This window comes from Meles meles, chromosome 4, assembly GCF_922984935.1.
Source record: "Meles meles chromosome 4, mMelMel3.1 paternal haplotype, whole genome shotgun sequence".
Taxonomy (NCBI): domain Eukaryota; kingdom Metazoa; phylum Chordata; class Mammalia; order Carnivora; family Mustelidae; genus Meles; species Meles meles.
Genome location: NC_060069.1, coordinates 164024711 through 164044051, shown reverse-complemented (window position 1 = coordinate 164044051; position 19341 = coordinate 164024711). Strand labels below are relative to the sequence as shown.

General features: G+C 56.2%; 1 protein-coding gene across 11 annotated transcripts in view; it reads right to left on the bottom strand.

The window, feature by feature from the left end:
• The window catches only part of PCBP3 (poly(rC) binding protein 3), a 246681-nt gene that overhangs the window by 78403 nt on the left and 148937 nt on the right, over window positions 1-19341 (bottom strand). The gene's annotated exons all lie outside the window — the stretch shown is intronic.

Sequence of the window (19341 nt, the reverse complement as noted above, 5' to 3'; positions counted from 1 at the left end):
TACCAAAACGAGGTGAAATAAAATAAGTAACATTGTAAGGGATAATAAAAATACGCCAGAAACTATGAACCCAAAGCAATTATAGCCTAATTAATACGTGACGCTGAACTGAAATTTGAGAAAATAATCAACATTTTAGAAGAACAAAATTTAAAATAGAATTAGAACGTCTCAAAGTGACAAGGCAAGAAAGCAGGAAGACACAAAAAGGTGGCCAGTGGCGCTCAGGAATAAGCTAGAATGTTTTTCCAAAGTGGGAAGCAGAAGGAGCACAGGAGCCAGCACCGAAGGCCAGGAAGGAGGCAGAGAACAGAAATAAGGCAAGAACATAACGATACCGACGTACAGAAAGAAGATTCGAGAGGACACGAGAGACACAGCGTGCGGGCAAGAGAGCGCCAAGGCTCCCGTACGTCCAGGTGCGACCCGCCGCTCCCTCACGCACACGCACTCTGGAAGCACCTCCTGGAACGCAACAGGGCCTGAATCCGCACGGTGACCGGGCGCCCTGCGGTCCTGAGAATTCGAGGCTGAGCCGTTGGCAGACAGACTTTAGGAAAACGACAGAAACGATGAGATGTTAGAGACGGAGTCTTCGGGGCGTCCAGAGCGAAAGGCCCCATGCGCTTGTAATGAAAAGAACAAAAGAACAGCAGAGCGAGGCCAGACTTCTCAACAGCCATGCAGGAGCAAAGGAACCTTCTAGGACACTGAAGTGAAACACTTCGTAGACTAAGGATTTTACACAGCTAAATTACACGTGCGCTTAAGGCTACGGATAAAAAGACGCAAATGTGCAGGAACACAGGGAGCCTGTGGCCAGCCTACCACGAGGAACCTGACGGAGTGGGCCTCAGCCAACCGTGAAGGCGGTGGAGAAACTCACAAGCTACAGTGACAAGCGTTGGATGTGTTCACTCTAGAATCATGACTGATGGGCGTACTTTGCGGGGACAGACGACCGTACCCGTTTCCAGTGCGCCCGAGACAAAGAACGGACCACCAGGAGAGCGGGAGAAGACGGAGGAGCGTAAAGCCACCAGGAGGGAGTGACCAGGCGGCACGTGAAGTGGACGATAGCGGGAGGGGGGGGACAGAAGCGGCTTCCAGCCACCTGGGATGCTCCAGTGATACTCCCCGTGAGAGCACATCAGCAGACAAAACAGACGAGAAAAGAGAAGAGGGGTTTCTGCACATTATACAGACAGGTAACAGCATGAAGCCAAAAAACATATAAACCTTCCCAAGAATCAAAGGAAATAGGAACAACAAGGAAACGTTTACTAAGTTAAGGAATTCATTTATACACAAACACACACATATATATTTATATTTTCAAAAAAAAATAATGGAAAGTTATAAGAATTAAAAGCTACTTACTTGGGAAGAGAGGGAACTGGTTAGAAAGAGGGGTGGACCTGAGACTTTTCTGAATAGACTGTAATAAATTTCCACTTTAGAATCATATAAATGTTTATATAATCAAAAATAAGAATTTTTTTTAAATCCCTGAAAGTTAAAAAAAAAAATCTAAGTACACACAAAGTTGGTGATATAACCACACAGGATTGTGGCGACTGACCTTAAAACACGGGAACGCGGCTGGGTATTCTCAGGGACACAGACATGCAGGGAAACATACTAACCTTGATTAGTCATTTGTTGCAACCAATAATATTCCAAACCCATTATATGTACATTTAGGGTAAAACATGTAAGTAATAATGCTAACAAGACAAAAGAGAAACAAGTCCAAAATTTTAAAATTTTAAGTTAAAACCCTGTAATCTTGCATGTGATTCAGAACTATTTCTGCGAACTCACAATTTCCCCTTCTTTCCCCCTTAACTCTCTCCACTGAACTATGAAAAAGTGAGGACACTCAATTGCAATCAGCATCCTTAACGCCTAGACTGGGGCCCCCGAACACTTCAGTGGATTCCAGGAAGTCTGGGAAAGCGGGCGTCAGAGATGAGGTGGGAACGTGTTACACAACAGAGTCGAGGAAACCGTCGAGACCAGTGTGGCTATGTCCACACAGAAGCCAGCAACATACAGAGCGATCTGAGTAAAGAGAGTAATAGTTGCAAGTGAACAAATGCACTGTAGATACAAAACCCACAAACCAATAATAATGCTTTAAAGAGAAAGAAAGAAGAGCAGGGAGAGAAACAAAACTCATTGGATGATGGAAAAAAAAATACAAAGAACTAAATGTTGATCTCGCATTTCTGGTAGGAACTGTGTTTTAGGCAACCGGATAGCCCAGTGATGAGGAAGTTACTCCGGACGGAATAATCCCAATGAACGCGCGTGGAAAGACTTACACAACTGTCAGGTCACTGTTCTCCAGCCCCTGCGGGAAGAGCGGACTTAGGCGGCGGTGGTAAGCGGACACTAAAAACCCCGGGTGCACGGGGGTGGTAAGCCGGGGAGAGCCAGGATCCAGCGGACAGCCCGGGCGCCCATCTCGGGGACGGTACGCAGCCCTGCCTCACACAGCTCCAGGGTCCGCTTGTCCGGAAAACGTGACTCAGGTGGAACCAAGCCAGCTTCCAGGAAGTGAGGAGGAGGGAGGAAGATGCTGAGTGACCTTGCAAGGAAGCAACCCGCCGAACCCAGGACGAGGGACATACACATCCACCAGCAGGGAGAAGGCGAGGGGAATGTGACACGGTCACAGCACAGCACCAACGGCCGGCCCGCGGCGCTGCTCCCGGGATTGCAACATGACGTCACGGGGCAGCCCAGATCCACGGGCAGGGAACACTGACCCCAGCGGGAGGGCAGCGGGAGTCATGGCACAGAGGCAGCACGGGGGCTTGTGCACGAAGGCCACACCGCTGGGGCAGTCCCCGGCGGGAGGGAGGGTGGGCAGAGCTGGAAGACGCCAGACAGCCAGGCAGGACTGTGAAGGTCGTCCGCCCTGGGACAGACCGATGCAGGGTGTGGACGTGTGCACAGCGACGCTTTTCAAGGTCCCTCTGGTTCCTGGGAGGCTGTCATCGGTCCCACGGCCGAGGCAGGCCGGATGGAGGCCGACGCAGAGGGGTGTGTTGGGTCAAATGACAAGGAGGTTGGTATCAGGAGCAACTCTGCGTCTCCATGTGAGGGCATCTCCCGCGGAGAGTGGCCACAGAGCCTGCGGGTGGAAGAAGGCCGCTCCTGGGGCAATGGAGGCCATGGCAGGACGGAGGAGCGGCCGCGGCGGGCGGCACGGCAGCAATGCCCTGCCCTGCCCTCCCTTGCTCCTCTCGGGAACTCCTGCCAGCGTCCGGACGATCAGACAGCTTTTTGTCTAATGAGGTCACTGTGCCTGTGGCCGAGGCTCTGTCTGTCACCCTGCTGTCCCCTTCCTGTTGGACCAAAGTGCAAGGCCACCAGCTAGCGGGGCCCGTCCTCCCAGGGCTGCCCAGGACATCGGCTCCCCACGCGCTGTCCCCCGCCCGGCAGCCAGGCCCAGGCCTACCGTCTAGGAGATAGTTACACACAGAGCCCCGCGCCCAAGTCTACTTCTCCGGCCTTGTTGGCAGCTGACGCCATCTAGCCCGGCCAGAGCTGCCACAGGGGAATGCTGCTGCCCGGTCCGGTCCGGTCTGCCCGAGCTGGAGTTCAGGCCACGACCCGCTAGAGAGACTGCTCACAGCCCCTGGTCTTTGTGGCTCCTGCGTCTGTCACCACGAAGCCTGGCACAGGGCAGTGTGGCCAGACAGAGGGCCACCACATCCAGAAGGTGCTCAGTGCCCCGTCTTTTTGGACTTGAGCCCAGTGATGGCGTCACCCCCCTGGTTTCTCAGATGCACATGGAATGAAAAGAGCTTCTCCAAGGTTCTCCTGGTCAGCAAGGGCCCAGCACCAGGACACGGAGGACATAGCCGGACACACCAGGACCCCAGGCCCAGAGTTAGAGGCTCACAGCTGGGCCTTCACGGCTTCCCTGTCTCGGGGCCCATGGCTTCAGGCCTCCTCAATCAGAGCCTCTGTGGGGGGACCAGGGGCGAGGGGGCTGTAATGGTCGCCAACCACAAGAGCCAAGGACATGGGTCTGCCTCCGCACAGAGTGTGCTGACGGTCCTCCCTCCCTCTGCTCGTCCGACCACGTCCTGCTCGGCTGGGCCTTCCCTGCACGTGGGATTTCCCCCTGGTGACTGGACAACGTCTGTCTGACATGTGCTCACTGGTCCACGTCGTCTGAATTTGTTTCCAACATTTAAAAATCAGATTTCGTATTCCAATTTCATTTTAGGACTTTAAACAGGAGCAAGGACGCGGCCGGCCTGCATCTACCGGCCAGGGAAGCTACAAGTGCTCCCATCCCACCGAGGCGGTTTCCGCTCACGGACAGTGGCCAGCCTCTCCTAGGTCACTGAGCCATGCTCTGTACAGCCCTCTGTCTCTACGTGTCACATCCACGCTGATGGCCACGCACGCCGGGCTGTGGTTGTGAACCCTTGTGAATCCTGGAGAGATACAACCTGCTCCCCTGGCTTATCTAGCAACTCAGGGCACCGGAGACGGTCTGCTTGAAAAAGCTGCCAGAGGCCAAAGTGAAAAGTAAAAAACAAACAAAGTACCAAGATTGGTACCATTTTTGTTAAACAGTCTGGCCCACCAGATTCTCATCCTGTCCCTGAAGCACTCGATGGCACCAAGGAAGCCACAGAGAGCTGGAGCCACGGCTCTCCTTGGGCTGTGACACGTGCCAGGGGTGCAGGCAGGGGTCTCTGTAAGGCTGAAGGGGTTAAGTCCCCCAGAACCATTGTGTGTCCAGCTGGTTAGTAAGATGTATTCACGGTGAAAAACGGACTCTCTTAGAAAATTCTGCATTGACTTCCACGTTACCAAGAAGCAGACTTTCAGTGGCTGACCCACAGTCTGTATCCATAGAAAATTGTCTTACTTGCCTTAAATTAATTTTATAAGCTGGAGAAACCAGGAAAGTTAAATTTACTAGTCAGTTCTGCCAAACTTTGTGAAATGAAACACGACAGCAGAATGTTTCCAGCCTTCCCTTCTCCAAAAACATCTAAATACACACCCCGTTCTCCCCTGAAGAGCGGGGCAGGTGGCACCCGGGGAGCTCGCCAGCCTCACGGGCCGTGGGCCATGCAACAAGTCAACAAGAGCCGAGGGCACCAGAGGGCTGCGTGCACTCCAGAAAGGCAGAGCTGGAGCCTTCCCTCCTGCTCTTCTAGTCGTGACGCTGATGTCTGTGCTTTGCTTTGCAGGGACGAGAGAACGAGGGTCACACGCTGGTGCATTGGCACTGTGGCACACACTCCGAGACCCTGCGGGACGGGCCCAAACACGAGGGTGCCGCTCGGGGACGGCCCCTGCAGGAGGGCGGGGCTCTGACAGTGGGGCCCACGGGACAGGAGGACTTGTCACAGCAGCCAGCCCCAGCATCACCCGGACAGACTTCACCGGGGGGGGGGGGGGGGGCTCCTTTCAGGGCTGGAGAGCAGTGCTCAGGGGCAGGAAGGCCTTTCTGTGAAGCTTCGAGGCTGGGACGGGGGTTGGGGTGGGAGGTCCTCACTCCCAGAAGAAGGTCGCCGGGAGGGGACAAATCAGAGCGGGGACACTCGCTGAGAAAACCAGCCACTCCTTAGTGGCTTCTGGATGGCCGGGGGGGGGGGGGGGCGGCTCCGGAGCCGAGAAGGCACGGAGCCACTTATTTCCGAACAACAGCGCGGGGAGCAGATGGTGACCACGCTCCTTCCATTCCCTTCTCCTCCAGAACAGACTAGTCACGAGATCCCGCAGCGTCTAGTGTCGGCTTATAACAGTTGCCGCGACGCCACACTCCCATGTCCTTAATTACCTTGTTTCATTAAAAATAGATGCACGTAACTGTCAAAAGACAAGGACTTCATTACACGGGCAGGGAGGGGGCACGGTGGGCACCGAGGAGCCGCTCCTCTCCGTGCCGTCCCCCGACGGACAGGCCCAGGACTGCTCCCACTTCCTCACAAACCTTCCCCTGCTGTTTCCAGCAGCACCGCCGGGGCACCTGCTCCAGCCTTCTGGTCCTCTCCACCCTACACTCGGCACGACCTTGGTGTTGCGAGCGACCTTGAAGCATAGTGAGGAGCCTGCCTGGTGCTGCTGCGGAGCCCGTGGTAAAGCTGAGTGTTCCAGAACCTTCAGGGAGAGGAGGTCCCCAGACTCTGCATAAGCGCGGGGCTCTGCTGGGGCACCCCGATGAGTTGGCATTGCTCTGGGCATGGCTGGAGGGCCCAGGCCCACAGGGTCCCCACGGCCCGCTTTACACAGATGCTAGGAGGCCGTGGGTAGCGGGGACGGGCTGGCTGTCCCCACCCCACCGGAGAGCTGATCTGCGCTCTGGGGAAGACGTGGGTCACAGCTGGGCTCGCGTGCACATGCGCGCCCAGAAACAGACTGAGGGCACAGAGGAGCTCTGGATGGTGCCTGAGGGCTGGAGCCCCCCGCCCCGGCCCCCGCCCCGCCTGCCGAGAGAAGCCTGCCTCTTGGAGCACAGAGGCAAGGCTGCAACGCTCCTGTGAGACATGCCTGAAGCCACAGCTGGGGAGCCTTGACTCAACCCCCCGACCTAACCAATGCTTCCCACACCCGGACCTGTCTTCTCCTCAGCTGGCGCTCAGGACCAACACGTGGTTTCCTGCCACATCCCAAGACACGGCTCAGCCACCACGTCCCCACGTCCCGACAGCTCTCCTCTGGGCCCCCAGCAGCCTTGCAGCCCAGCACCACAGCAGGCGGCACGAGGAGCCCTCTTCTCTGCTCACTTGTCCTCACCACCAAATGCCCCCACTGCCCAAGGTCACTCCAAGCCCGGGGCAAAGGCATGATGCGTGCGTTCTGGATGGATGAGAGTGTAAGGAGATGAGGAATCACAGCACGAGCCCAGGGGCACCCCAACCACAGGGTGAGGCCCACACCATGCCCCAGCAGGCCACGGGCAGCCATGTGGCCGAGGAGCAGCAAACCTCCCCACCCTCTCATCAAGGCCACCTGACAGGACCTGGGACCCCCGGGGTGCTCTGACCTGGGGGGGGGCAGACGCTGTAGAAAGGGTTGGGCCACTTCTTCCGACGCCCGGAGGAAAGGCCAGAGTCAAGCAAGGCTCACGATGGTCGGCAGCCTCCCCAGAGTAACACCCGAAATGCCCGGCCCTGTCCCCGTGCTGGCAACAGACACGTGCAGCCCCAGGAACCGCTCGGAGTTGGCGGGCTGGCCCCGAACACAGTGCAAGGCAGGGGAGAAGGGATGGAGGACGGACGACAAGCAGCGGAAGAAGGACAGGATTTCCTCCACACTAAACTGACACCAGGCCTCCGGTCAGAAGGCCCGTGTGGGCTCAACGAAGCCTCCGTCCCCGCTGCGGAGCACTTCCTCCCCACTGTGGCATGCCCGGCCCCGCACTTGCTCTGCCCAACCGAAGGCACGGGTGGCACGTGTCCCCTCCCTGCTCCAGCGACAGACATCCTGGTGGTGCTGCTTCTGCGCCGGGACGGGGGTGAACTGTCGCTGCCGGCGGCGGCAAACGGGCGGCTGCATTATCTGTCACTGCCCCCCGAGAGAGGACTACGCTGGCCGAGCCCAGAGGTCAGGCCTGGCCGTGTCACGTGTCCCGCGGGAAGCAGTGTTACCTGCCCGTGCACAGCTCTCCTGCTCCCCGCCTTCCGCTGCCTGGTAGGGAAAGGGTTAAGGTAGAGGCGGAGGGGCAGGGGCTCCTGACTAGGCTCTGAAACCTTTCGGGGCTGCTGAGAACGAGAGATGAGCGAAGACCAGAGCCCCCGGCCCGATGCCAGGGAGCGCACTTCTCCGGCGGCCACGCTGTAATCACCGAAAACGAGCAGACCGCAAAGCAGTCAGGCACTCGGGGTAGCGACGGTCCCTGCTCAAACCAAGGCGGCGCCAGGATCTCGAGGCCACAGCTTCCTGCTCCCGTTTTCAGTAAGAGACCGGCCCCGGAAACTCGGGGTGTCCTCCGCTGGGGCCTCTCCCTCCAGAGAGCTGCTCCTTTCCTGCCCGCCCGCACCTTCACTTAACCGCGGTCACGTCACTTCACCCTCTCGTGTCCGTGAGACAAGAACCCTGCGATCCCGCAACACGCTTACATGACAACATTCCCGAGAGGCTGCACCACGAGCCTGGGAAGGGGTGACGTCAACACAGAAAGGGTCACATTGACCCAAATGCCTGAAAAATAAACTGCATTTACAGGCGTCCGGGGTCTGAGGATCCTCTGCCGCTGCAACTCGGCCAAGGCCCGGAAGGGTCCCCACTGCGCGTCTCCACGCTGCCCAGACCAGCAGCGGGACCGACACAAGCCCCGGCCCAGCCTCCCCATCCGCCTGCTCAAATCCCTTCCTTTTCTTTGTTCGTATGAATCTGGTCATCTCCTTCATACCTTCCATTTTAAACTTTCTGGGCCGTTTATTTAAAGTGTCCCATCAAGAGCTTGCGTTAGACTTTAACGCGTTAATTGAGGTATAATTGATGCACATAAAATCGTACATATTTATACAATTTGAGTTTTGTGTTTCTTTCTAAAGATTTTATTTATTTATTTGACAGAGAGATCACAAGTAGGCAGAGAGGCAGGCAGAGAGAGAGGAGGAAGCAGGCTCCCTGCTGAGCAGAGAGCCCGATGCGGGGCTCGATCCCAGGACCCTGAGACCATGACCTGAGCCGAAGACAGAGGCTTAACCCACTGAGCCTCCCAGGTGCCCCTATACAATTTGAGTTTTTAAATTGTGTTTATTGTATTTTTTCAGTTCTAAAATTTCAGTTTGGCACCTCACCAGAGCAGACACAGATGGCCAACCGGTAAAGCCGCTCCACGTCCCAGGTCACCGGGGAGCTGACACTCAAACAGCGACGCCGCCGCTGCACACCTCCGAGAGCGGCCGCGGTCTGGCGAGGACAGGAGCGCCCGGAGCTCAGTCACGGCTGCGGGAAAGCACGTGGTGCCGCCACCTTGGAAGGAGGTTCGGTGGTTTCTCCCAAGACGGAACCTGCTCTTCCCATCCGACCCGGCGATCGCGCTCCCTGAGGTCTCCCCACGGCGGACGGGAAGACACGTCCCCACGGAAACCCGCACACGCGGGCGGCAGCCGCTCCGTGCGTAACTGCCAACCCTGGAAGCCACCCGGGGCCCTTCAGCGGGTGGACGGACACGGGAACCGTCCCTCCAGCCCGTGGGAGGGTGTTCGGCGCGAAGAGGACATGAGCCATCCCGCCATGAGGGGACGCAGGGGGACCATGAGTTCATGTCACTGAGTGACAGGAGCCGGTCTGAGCAGGCTGCGGCCCGTGTGATCCCAGCGACAGGACTCTCTGGCGAAGGCACAGCGGTGGGGCCGGTGACGGGTCATGTTGCGGGGGTGGGGGGAGGAGGGATGAATGGGCAGAGCACCGCAGACGGGGAGGGCAGAGGACTCTGTAAGACCCCGCAGCGGTGGACATCTGTCCCTACGCAGCCGTCCCAACGCACAGAACGCCCTCCCACCAAGAGGGACCCTCCCACAAACCTCTGGGGGATGACGACGTGTCTGTGTGGGCTCACTCATGGGAACAGATGCATGACTCGGGCGTGGGATGCGGACGGTGGGGGAGGCTGTGCCTGTGTGGGGACAGGGCTTGTTTGGGAAATCTCTGTATCTTCCTGTGAATTTTACTGTGAACCTAAAAGTGCTCTGAAAAAACTGATTCTTAATAAAAACGACCCTCAATTTTGGTTCTTTCTTACAACTTCTATTTCTTTGCTGAAACTTTCTAGTTTTTCATTTGTTTCAATTTTTGTAGGTGCCCATAAAGCGTTTTCAGAAAGCCTCTTTAAAAGCCTTGTCAGGTCATTTTCCCCTCGGTGTCATCTCAGCGTTGGTGTCTGTTGCCCGTGCGCATTCCGTCAGGGACCTTCCCGGTCCGTAGTGTGTGGGAGGGTTTTCAGATGAAATCCAGACTCTCTGATACTGTTGTGAAACTCTGGATTTCACCCCAATCTCGTGTTTGCTCTGCACTCCTCAGACGCCACTGCATCCAGGAAAGGGTGCAGTGCTGCCTTGCCAGCTCCCACTCGGCCTCCACTGACACCCAGCGGGCCCCACTACTTCTGGGCAGGTAGGGGAGTGTGGGGCCCACAATGACATGGCACCGGGGGTCTCAAAGAGCCCAGAGGGGTGAAAGTCCGGGGTCTGTCCCAGCCTCTCTGACAGCAGCATGGCGAGGGCTGGGGTGCGCTCTTACGGTCCGGCCAGGGTGGAGGCCCTGTTTTCAGGGGATGTCTGGCCCGAGTAGAATGCTTCTTATCTAAAGGCCTTTATCTGGCCAGGCTGGTTTGCTCAAAGAGCGCAGGGGTTTATTTGGATTTTGTGTTTGTTTTGATTTCGGTCTGCACAGCACCCGCGGGGGTTTTAGGTTTCGGACTTGTCCCAGACCGTACGAGGTGACAGGAAACCCCAGGGGACGCACCACCATCACGTCCTTCGCTTCCGCAGTCGTCCGGCTGCTCTGCCTTTGCCTTTCCACCTGTTGGAGTGTTTGATGCCTGTTTTATATAGTAAGGCTCAGGGCTCTGGCTGCACTCAGCTCCTCAGTCCTCCAGAAGGAAGTCTGCTGATCGGCCTTCTGTCCCTACAGGTCAGTTCGCACTTGCAGGACGTCACAGAAACGAGAACTCAGCGTGTGGACCTGCGCATGTGGGATGTGCCAAGCCCAGCCCTCTGCTGCCGACTTGGCTCATTCTCATTCTCCCTCTTTCATTAGGTACTTTGTTTCATAGTGATTTGGGAACAAGTGTATCTTTTTTTTTTTTTTAAGATTATCTATTTATTTATTTGACAGAGAGAAATCACAAGTAAGCAGAGAGGTAGGCAGAGAGAGGGGAGGAAGCAGACTCCTGCTGAGCAGAGAGCCCGATGCGGGGCTCGATCCCAGGACCCTGGGATCATGACCTGAGCCGAAGGCAGAGGCTTTAACCCACTGAGCCACCCAGGCGCCCCGGAAGAAGTGTATCTTAAAGCTAGTGGCTACAGTAAGGAAAAAGCACACCCGAATCCACTTCTCTGCAAGGTTAGACTGCGTGCAACCTCCTCTCCGTGAAGTGACAGATCCCACACACGACCCCACGCCCCACACCGACACCTTCTGCTGGAACGGCCTCACTGCGTGCCTGAGGGAGGCTGGGGGGCTGCCCCCGACACCCCCGCCCCGGCTGAGGCGCCTCAGATGAAGTGAGGTTGGCGGTCCAAGCCTCCCCTTCTCCCAGCTCCACCATCCCAGACCTCCCTCTGAAACCTACCGAGAAGAAAGGTAGGCATAAGGGATGGTCTGCACAAGCCCTGAGAAGTCAGCGGGAAGCCCTACTCCCTCATAGACCCCCAATCCTGGGTCACTGGACTGCAGTCTCGTGGGGGGCAGACCAGTCACCCTCCTGGCCCCTTCCAGAAGCCCCCAGCCCAAGACTGGCTGAGTGTTCAGGGCCCCAGACCCCCCACAAGCGCACCAGCAGGGGAGCGAGGGTCAGTTTCCCTCCTCTGCCTCCCCCACCCCGGGCCTGTCACTCGCGAGTCCACAGGAGCCTCTGAAACAGAGGAGGAGCCATGCTCCAAAGCAGCCGCTGTCCCAGTGAACACAGCCACAACACATCCGAGTCCGGACTCCGCAGCGACCGGTCCTGCTTCCACTAGGGAGTCACTGGGCCATGCAGACTTCAGGCAGACCCACCAAAACCACACTGGTGAGAGCCCTGAGCATGGCCTTGGCATTGGGTCTGTAAAAGCTGCCGGTGACGTACTGTGTGGCCCAGGAGGGGGGACGGGGCTGCTCTCAGGGCCAGGGGCTGAGGACGGCTGCCTGGCCTCAGGGACACTTCCAGGCCCCAGAGATGCCTTCTCTTCAACTGCCCACCTGTGAAACGCACGGCTTGGAGGTTTGCATGCACTTCCCCAGGAGAAGCACATTCTGTTCCAATAAGATTGTGCTGAGGCCCCAAACCGTCAGAGCTTTACCGCTGGGGACAGTCTGCTCCCTTTCCATGGCCCCTAAGTCCCGCACCGTCTTCTTGAGGCACCCCCTACATGCCTGGGGTCATCTGTGTCCTTGCAAAAGCAGCAGGTTGGATGGAAGAGAAGGCCTTGGCGCACGTGAATTGTTGAAGCAGCAGCCCCACCTGGGCGGGTGGCCCCCGACGCCCAGAAGCCCCCGCCATCCGCGCCCGCTGCGGAGACAAAGCCCAGGCTGGCAGGCGAGGGCTCCCTGCTCGCCCGTGGAAGCCGGGTCTCGCCGCACAGCCCCCAGCCCCTGGCGATGCCTCGCTGCACATAAGCAAACCTGATTCGAAAAACCTGATTACAGGGCACGTGGAACAGGACGTGACGTGCTCCCCCGCTTCCGTGACTGAGCTGAAGAACTCTGGATGCCGCTCAGTGCCCTCAATGCTCTCAGAGAACACGAAGACTGGAGGGAAAAGGAAACGAGAGACCCCAAAAGCACAGCAAGAACCCGAGACTTTCGGAGCTCCAGATGCTCTGTAAACAGATTTGCAGTTAGATCCGTGCTCCCTGGAAATGTCTGAAACATTTGAGAGAAACAACGAGGGACGTGGGACTGGGGAAAGCTGGAGTGAGGGGCTTGGCAAATTATCTCCCCCGGAACAATGACAAAACTAGACAAAAGTGTCAAAAAATAACCATTTCCGGGTGCTAGAAATTAACCAAAGGCATATAAACAACTGAGAAGCATTTCTTCCAGAAAACCTACCTCCTTGGACCCAATGGCCAAGGGATCCTTTCTGCCATGCATGCCGAGTGCAACCACTGGCCTGGCCTGGTCTGGGTGGGGACAAGCTTGTCCATACCAGCCCAGTCCCTAGGAATTCAGCCTTAAAAATGAAAACAAGAAACTGAGCAGAGAGCTCATGCTGTCGAGGAGACAGAGGTCACAATTTTCCAGTCAGCAGAAAACTTTACAGTCTGCACTTGGGTCCCTACACCGGACACTCCGGCACGGCTCACCGGCACAGGCAGGCAGCACCGGTGACCCTGGGCCTCAAGCAGCCGTGCTCACCTCTTCTCGCGCGTGTGCATAAACGTGCGTGTGGGCGTGGGCGTGTGCACGTGTGCCTGAGCCCGTGGTGCGTGCCCATGACGGAGACGTAACTCAGTACAACGAAACCCATGGAGATGCCAGATGCGGAGAGCGCTCCCTGGTGAGCCGTGGCTGCTCACAGACAAGACCCCCTAGGAGCAGGGACGAATCCCATCACCTCTTGTCACAGAGCATGTAGTCAGTGGGTTATCAGAAAGGTGGTCTTTTGGGGTGAAAATGTTATTTCGGTGGGTCAGCAGTAATCCAACAGAGGAAAAATATAAAATAAAATGGGAGTACGTGGCCATGCATTTGGCTTTTACTTCATCCACTCCTGAGCCCACGGACCACATGTGGGGACTCTGCAGCTTGGCCCCCCGGGCTGGCCACAGCTGGGGCTCGAGGACTCACTTCATCGTGTCAGTTCTGAGCAGGGCTTTGCCTCACGGCGACAGGAGCTAGAACAGACGTCTGGCTTTGCCTCGAGCCTAACACTACCCTGTCAGCCCCTCTCACGCACCGGACATGTGGGGGCAGAGGTCAGCCAGTGGGGAGTAAATTCAAACTTGAAATGACAAAAATTACATAGCTTTGACCTTGAAGAGCGAACAGAGAAAACCACGTAGACGCTCGGACTGGCCAGGAACAAGAGCCTGGTGGGCTCTCGTGGGAAAAACCTGCGCGGGGACACGGAGGCGCGTGGTGAGGAAAGAGCCGGAGCTCGCGAGGCTGGGCTCTAGTGGCGCCACTGCTGTCACTCCTGGGAGGCGGTCATTACACCCACCCCGTGCCCAGCGGGCGGCTGCGGGGCTGCCCACCGCTTTGCGCAAGTCTGACAGATCGCAGGGCCGAGGCGTCAGGCGCTGCGGGTGCGGCAGGGGAAGGGCAGGGAGTGCCCTTGAGAAGGGGCTGCTCGCGTGGCCTGCGCCGCGGGAGGACGGCCGCACCCCCGCCAGGGCCTCTGTGAAGCACCAGCCGTGGTCCCGGCCACGAGCCCGGCCGGACTGCCGTGGAGGCCCACGAAGGGGTGCGGTGGGTCGCTTACTAAGGAGGCAATCGCGAGATTGCAGCTCCGTGCTCCCGGCACAGTGGCGCAGTGAGACCAGTGGAACCAATCAAAGCCGCACACACGCGGCGCGGGAGAGTGACAGGGCAGCAAGGGTCCTGGAAGCTGAGACACCCTTTAACGACGGTGCTGGCACAGTGAGTTTTAGACAAAGAGTAAAAAATTAGAGACTGACTCTAATCTCACACACAATAGCAATACAGATTCGAGCAGAAGTTCAGACTTTTTACCTCTGTCCCTAAGTGTGGCCACATACAGTGACACCCTCCCAAGAGGACAGTGTGGGAGGGAAGCCTGACACACACGACCTCGGCCAGTGGCTCAAGGTCAACGTCACCAGAGTGTGCACGCTGGATGTGACGACCAGGGCACTGCACGTCTGTGGTCCTCCTGGGAACAACTCGTCCCCCCGGTCTCATCCTGAGAGAGACATCCGGGAAATCCCAACAGAGGCCCATTCTACAAAATCCCTGACCCCGTACTCCTCCAAACCGCCAGGTCATCAAAAACAAGGACAGTCCAAGAAACTGCCCGTGAAGGAGACCCTACAGAGACTGTGGCCAAATGCAGGATGGGTCCTGGACGGGATTCTGAGACGGAGGAAGGACGTCCGGCAAACACGGCAGGTCTGAAAGCAGACTTTAGTTAACGAGCACATCGCTTGGTTCATTCATTGTAACCAATGGACCACGCCAACAGCTGTTAGGAACAGGCGTGGGAAATCTCTGTCCCGGCATTTACATTTTTCTGTAGACCTAAAATGGTTTGGAAGCCTATTTTTAAAATATATTTTCAACAAAACAGAAGGGCCAATAACCTGAGAAAACATTTGCAGTGCAGACTGCAGGAAAGAACGGAAAGGCCTTTCGCTCGCGGAAATACCGCCTGTGGAACCAGGAAGCAGAGGAGAGGCAGGAGCGCCAACCTGCAGTGGGGGCCGGGCAGCGCTGCCCGTTGTGCAGGACTCGGGCGCGGGGGCGGCTGTGTGCCAGCAGGACCCAAGAGGCCATCTCCTCGAAGCACCAGAGTCCCGCAGGCTGAAATGCCTCCCTGGGGCGTCAGTGTCTGTCCCGGGTCCCACGTCCCTATGCTCGGGCTTCTCACTGGCTTTCGCACTTCCTCCCGGTGTGGCTGTTCGGGCTGATTATGCATTTTACCTCTGATTCCTCTGAGAAACAGCATCCCTCACTACTGTGCCTTGCTAGGTGGGGACGTGGGGACCTCGTGAGTGCAAACCTCTCCCACAGCCCTCCGGTCCGCACACAGCCTCTCCGTGGCCCGTGTGGGTGACACTGCTCTCCGGCAGCAAGGCCTGGGCGTACGGAGGGCAGGGGCCTGGGGCCGCCCCTCCTGCCGCAGGGTGCACCGCACGCTCGGCAGACAGAGGCTGGCAGGGGCAAGGAAGGGTTTCTCCGGCCTGATGCCCTTCCAGGGAGGGAGGGGCCCAAGTGCCACCGCAGGGACGTGGGGGGCAAGCCCCTGGGCGCGACACCGAAGGCAGGCTCAGCTAGGGGTCCCCATCATTGGCAGGCTGGGCACTCGGCATGGCCACAGCCCGATCAGCCCGGCGAGGGGAACCTGTGCCTGCCTTCAGGTCACGTGGTCCTCAAGCCTACTGGGCAAGGAGTGGGCAGCAGGGAAGGCTGACTGCTGTCCACAGCAAAGGTCAACGGCCGGCCTCAGAACGGAGAGGCCCTCTGAGCAGCACTCACGTGGACCATCCCCAGGGGATGTCACACACGCCTCATCAATCTCCTGGTCACTAATTTTCTGACTGTTGTTTCCAAGACCTGACCTCCTAGCCCGTGAGTCGGCCTATCTCCTGGGTCACCTGTAATTCAGGCCACTCTTTCTGAATACGTATTGATTGCACGGCGACGATCGGGTGAGGACCTTTTCGGGGCACAACTTCTCAGGGAGAACGTCCACCCACGCCAACCAACCTGGGGACGCCATGTGACGCACCGTGACCGTCCTACTCTTGTGTCGTGGGTTCACATCCCGGGGCCTGGCACCGAGGGGGCTACCCTTTGAGTGGCAGCTTCCTGAGACCTCCCAGGCCCCCACTTCCAGTAGGCCTGAGCCCCATCTCTCGTTTCGGTCAGCCCGAATGCACGGAGATGGAAGCTCAAGGTCCAGAGTGGGCCAGACATGAGGAGAGCCCACGCGGGCTGCGGCTCGCTCTTCCCCGAGCTCCCACACACACTGCGCCTGCGGCCTGTACGGGCCCCTGTGCCCTTGCCAGCTCACCAGGACATTCGAAAGATAATCATGGCTGCCAGGCTTCTGGCTGGACGAGAACTCTTTTTTCTGGACTGGTTCTGTGGATGCTTTGTCCACGAAGTCAGGAAGTACCTGGTTAGTAAGGGGCTGCCTTTGAAGTTTTTCTCATACCGGACAAAACCCCAGCTGTCCGGACCCCCATGAGACCTACGCCAAAGGCGCTGAAGCGGTCCGCTTGCCCCCAATCACAGTCTTCTGATTGAGCCTCCAGACTGGGGGTCATAAAGGACCTTTAAGGCTCGTGACATGCGTGACTCTATGGAAAGGACTGTCCATGCTACGGAAGAGAACCCCACGAAGGAGAGCAGTCATGGAAGTCTGGAAGGATTACACCAGTGAAGATGCCAGTGTTGTTCTAGAAAATCCGTGAAAAGCACGGACCCTGAAACTCAAATTCCTACGGGAGGAAACTGTCCAGATGCGCATGACTTGTGATTTGTGACTGAGACAATCAAGGAAGAAACCAAGTGAGGTGCGGACATGACAAAAAAAGGTGAAGGGTGAAGGGTTTCAAGGTCTGGGTCTGGCGCTACGAGACACCAGCCCAGAGGGATGAACAGAAGACGACCCGATGCTGAGAGTTCCCGGACCAGCGCCGGACGACACGGAGGAAGATGTGGGCAGAAGCCACCAGGCCAGGAAACAAACTGGCCGGCGACAGTGACAATCTGTGACAATCTGCCAGGCAGGTTCCATTGCTCAACACTGCTTTGGACTTCTTTTACGACATGACACTCCTAGGACACGGGCACTGGGGCTGATGCGAACAGCAGAAGAGGGATTGGTGCCATATAGAGACATTCTTAGAGGAATGAAACAGCAGAAAAGTCAGGAACGACACCGTATTTCCATAAAGGTACACTGAGTGTGCGGCGTGTACCACCTCCCTTCCAGGTCCCCCCGCCCCAAGTCAGCAGGACCCTCCGTCGCTCTCCTCCTCAGCCTGTCACCACGAGCACAACCAGGGTGAGGCCTTGCATGAGGCCCCACTTCCGCCTACTGGCTGGTGACTGACCTCGTGCCGTACAGGTCGCAACGTACCGGCTGCATGTCTGTGAGTGTCCTCGTGTGCAAACCTGTCCCCGGGACGCCAGGGACTGTCTGCGATGCTTCCATCACCATCTCCAATCCCCTGAACACCCACCCAGCAGGACGTCCTGGGCAAGACTCATGGAAGGGGACAGCCTATCCCCTACAGAGGCAGGACGAGAGTCATATCTAGCATAAAATTAATAATGTGTTGGTTTTCTTACTGTTTGATAACTTCTTTTATAACTTGCCTTCAAAGAATTCCATGAAGGTGCAGTGTGCCTCTCTCTCCGACTGGAGAAAATGCCTATCAGTCGGTCACTACAGCTAAGCGGTTGTTTAAACAATGTAACAGTATTTCCAGATACAGATATCTTATGGATATGGCTGTAACACTGTACGCCGTGAACACTTCACAGCGCTCTCATCAGTGTCCAGGCGAGGCTTCTGCGCAGCAAAGTACCGATCACAGGAGGCTAACACAAAGCAATCACAATGCTGATCACACCTGCAAACACACCTGCAAGCACCCATGAATGTATTTGTACATGACCTTTCAGTTTTGGTGTCTAGGGTTAGTGCGGCACATAACATCTAGAGTTTTGGATCATGTAAAACAATCCTGATGTAGGTACTGACAGCCAGCTCATCTCGTAAACAGTCGGCGTAAACTTATGGTATTGATAAATACAGTACAGTACCATAAGTGTACGTTTTCTTCCTGATGATTCTTAATACCGTTTCCGTTTCCCTGCATTACCTCACCGTAAGAACACAGTAGACAACACACAATTCCTGTGAATCGACTGTGTCATCGGCGAGGCTTCCAGTCAACAGAAGGCTGTTAGTAGGTAAGCTCTGTAGTCAAAACCTACATGTGTATTTTTGACTGTGTGTGTGGGGGGGGGGTGCTCACCCCGAGTGTTCAAGGGTCAGCTGCACTTCCCATCGGGGGATCTTTTTAAAAAAATTTTCTTTTGTTATTAAATTCAATTAGCCAACATACAATACATCATCAGTTTTTGGCGTAGTGTTCAACGATTCATTAGTTGCATATGACGCCCAGAGCTTATCACCATACATGCCCACCTCAATACCCACCACCCGGCTACCCCATCCTCCCATCCCCCTCGCTTCTCTAAGTCTCAGTTCGGTGCCTGGAGTCCAGAGTCTCTCCTGGTTTTTCTTCCTCTCTGACTTCTTCCCATTCAGCTTCCCCCCTTTCCCCTATGATCCTACATGCTATTCCTTATGTTCCATATATGAATGAAGCCGTATGATAATTGTCTTTCTCTGCCTGACCTATATCCCTTAGCATAATCCCTTCTAGTTCATCCCTGTCGATGCAGACGGTGGGTATATTCATCCTTTCTGATGGCTGAGTAATATTCCATTGTATATATGGACCACATCTTCCTTATCCATTCATCCGCTGAAGGGCATCTTGGTTCTTTCCACAGTTTGGCGACCGTGGCCATTGCTGCTATGAACATTGGGGTGTATATGCCCCATCTTTTCACTGCATCTGTATCTTTGGGGTAAATACCCAGTAGTACAATTGCAGGGTCACAGGGAAGCTCTATTTTTAATTTCTTAAGGAATCTCCACACTGTTTTCCAGAGTGGCTGCACCAACTTACATTCCCACCAACACTGTAAGAGGGTTCCCCTTTCTCCACATCCTCTCCAACACATGTTGTTTCCTGTGTTGCTAATTTTGGCCATTCTAACTGCTGTGAGGTGGTATCTCAATGTGGTTTTGATTTGAATTTCCCTGATGGCCAGTGATGTTGAACATTTTTTCATGTGTCTGTTAGACGTTTGTATGTCTTCATTGGAGAAGTGTCTGTTCATGTCTTCTGCCCATTTCTTGACTGGATTATTTTTTTT